This window comes from Gracilinanus agilis, chromosome 2 (genome assembly GCF_016433145.1).
Source record: "Gracilinanus agilis isolate LMUSP501 chromosome 2, AgileGrace, whole genome shotgun sequence".
Taxonomy (NCBI): Eukaryota; Metazoa; Chordata; class Mammalia; order Didelphimorphia; family Didelphidae; genus Gracilinanus; species Gracilinanus agilis.
The window spans coordinates 327513042-327516148 of record NC_058131.1 but is presented as its reverse complement, the minus strand read 5'-3'; the positions used below and the strand labels follow the sequence as shown (position 1 = coordinate 327516148).

Here is a 3107-nt window from a genome sequence, read left to right as displayed (position 1 = left end):
ACTGATGAACCTACATGTTATGCATCAATTCTACTATTCAGCTGAGAACATAAAGATCCTGAAGGATGAAAGTCTATAGCAGTTATTCATGGACACTTAAGACATAGATGAGAGGAGAAATATTTAAGTTTTTTCTATGTTATGGACATGTTTGGTAGTCTGATGAAGCCTATGAACTCCAAAGGGGGGAAATATATATACAAATATATATTATTATTATTATTGGAAATGTCATGTCAAAATATTGCCATAACAAGCCACTTCATTCATTATTTCTGTGGCTTCTCTAAATAAAACTCTCTTCTCCTCTGACTTCTGTCCCTCTATATGTTTTGTCTTCCCTTCTTAGTCCTTCAATGAGAAAGGGACTGTCTTAGTTTCTATGTTTCTATTTGCAGAGCTTAGCATAGTGCCTATCATACAGTGAGGATTTAAGACATGTTGTCTCATTCTTCTTGTGCATTTATTCATTTAAGAGTTTGTTCTAGACATATCACTGAGGTTGTGGCAAGCCTTTAGAGTGCCACCCAATTTGTTGTGGGCATTTTGGGTATAACCTTCTCTATACCTGCTTGTCCAAAACAGGACAACAGAAGAGAACAAGTTTTTATGTGAAGAGGGCAAGATCTAGTTGAGGAAATCTGATTGGTGGGAGCCAAAGAGGCAGATAAGGGGTAGCCACTCAGCTGAACTCTTCCCAACATTCTCTACTGAAGCATAAGCCTCGGTTTCTGCAATAAGTACACAATTATCTGTGAACAAAAAGCCATGCACCAACTCTCCTTCTACTTTAGTATTGCCTTGTATCTTTTTCAAGTCAAATAATTTACAATTGGGCCAGCTAGATAGTACAGTAGTTAGAGCACTGGGCCCAGAGACAGAAAAGACCTGAATTCAAATCCAGCCTCTGATAGCGTATGACCCTGGGCAAGTCATTTAACCATGTTAACCATGTTAAAAAGAACCAAAGAAGGAAATGACAAACCAAGGAAAACTCAAATAGGGTCAGACACAACTAAAACAACTAGAGAGCAATAGTTATTAAATATAATTTTAGTTACTAAATTTGATGTCATTTCCATCATGTTGAAGGCATCCAAAAACATCAAAAAAAATCATTATGCTAAAAGCATGGAAGGAAGCACACAGGCTAGGGAACTTCACCATGGCTGGAGGAGCTGTGAAGTACTCTAGCCAGGAGGAGGCCCGGGCTGTAGACAAGGAGCTATTCAATGAGTAAAAGTTTAGAATGGATCAACTCATGGAACTGGCTGGGCTCAGTTGTGCCACAGCCATTGCAAAGGCATACCCACTCAGTTCTGTTGGCAGCAATCCTCCAGTAGTACTGGTTATCTGTGGCCCTGGGAACAATGGAAGGGATGGTCTTGTCTGTGCTAGGCACCTAAAACTCTTTGGGTATTAGTCAAAGATCCATTATATTAAGAAGCCAAACAAGCCACTCTTTGATGTTCTGGTGACACAGTGTCAGAAGATGGACATCCCTTTTCTTCCTGAGATGCCCCCTGATCTAATGCTAATTGACAAGCTATATGAATTAGTGGTAGATGCCATCTTTGGCTTCAGCTTCAAGGGTGCTGTCTGGGAACCATTTGGAGCCATCCTGGGTATAACGAATGGGCTCACTGTGTCCATTGTCAGCATTGACATCCCCTCAGAGTGGGATGTGGAGAAAGGGAACCCATAGGGCACCAGACCTGACTTGCTCATCTTATTGACAGCCCCCAAAAAGGCAGATACTCTGTTCAAGGGCCAACACCACTACCTAGGAGGCCACTTTGTGCCATCTGACTTAGAGAAGAAATACCAACTGAACCTGCCTCCCTACCCAGGAATTGATTGTGTCCAGCAATTGCAGTGAGAGAAGGCTGGTGTGCCCTCAAAAAAGACTGAGTTTATCCTTGAAAAAAAGAAGTACCAAAATCCCCCAAAATCATGAGAGTCCATTTAATGACAATAGCAAACAAACCTGATATCATTAGGATTCACATGGGTCTCTATAGTCACTTGCTGTATGACATTAAAAAACATCTTTGAAGCTCATGGATACTTGTTATAAGTTCTCCAGATCTAGCTAATCTTTCAACCTTGGCTGAGATATTATTAAGAAAGTCTATGACTTCCATAATTCCAAAATTAGGCAGAAGAGCCCAGAAAAAAGAAACAAAAAACACAAACCACTGTACTACTGATGAAAACCTTTTGGGTCTAAAACATTACCAAGAATCTAGATCATTCTGGTAGAAGGGTAGAGTAAGCTGAAGAATTAAATATATAAGAACCATCCAGAAGCCACTAGGCTTCATGGGAAATGCTCCCTTTCAAGAACCATCCAGAGGTACCACACTCCCTAGGAAAACCTTCCCACCTCCTGGATGAGACTGTAACAGCAATAAAAAACATGTCTTTATATGTCTCATTCATTACATTTTTTAAATGTGGAAGAGGGAATACAGTAGTGCTATTGTACTTCACTTCAACTACTAAATGAATACTTACCTTTTGTTACATACTACTCAAAGGTAGGCAAATGATCAGTCAGAGGTAGTGGTGCACCTAGATATTCTAAAAAATCACTTATGAAGACCCATTAAAATAAATTTAAATTTTTAGGTAATTTAATTCTCCAAAGGTTGTATACAGATTGTAATCATTTTAATGGAGTACATCAGTCATCATCTATGTGACAATTAACAAGGACAAAAAGGGAACAAAAGGCCATTTAGGCAAAATGTGACCTTGATAGATCTGGTGACAAACTTAGCATCCATGAGGATCTATAGTTTTGCCACGGAAAAGGGTTTGCACAAGTTGTTTATGGACTTTTACAATGGTATTTTCTCCAGTCCAGTCACAGGGGGAGGTACAAATATAGACAATGTAACAGCACATATAGGTAATAGCCAAAACACAGTAACAGAAAGTGACATAGTGTAACAGAATATATTAGATTAGATCAATATGTGAACATAAAAAACAAAATTAAATCTTAAAACAAACAATCAGCAAATACAATATATGTGACAGGATACAGGCACTGAATTCAAGAGTCCTTTTCTCTGATTCCAATAGCTGCATTACAGAAACTT

At 38.8% G+C, this 3107-nt stretch overlaps 1 pseudogene; it reads left to right on the top strand.

Annotated features, from left to right (window-relative positions):
* The first annotated feature begins 1120 nt into the window (after window positions 1-1120).
* LOC123233717 lies at window positions 1121-1879 on the top strand (annotated as a pseudogene).
* Window positions 1880-3107: the final 1228 nt, after the last annotated feature.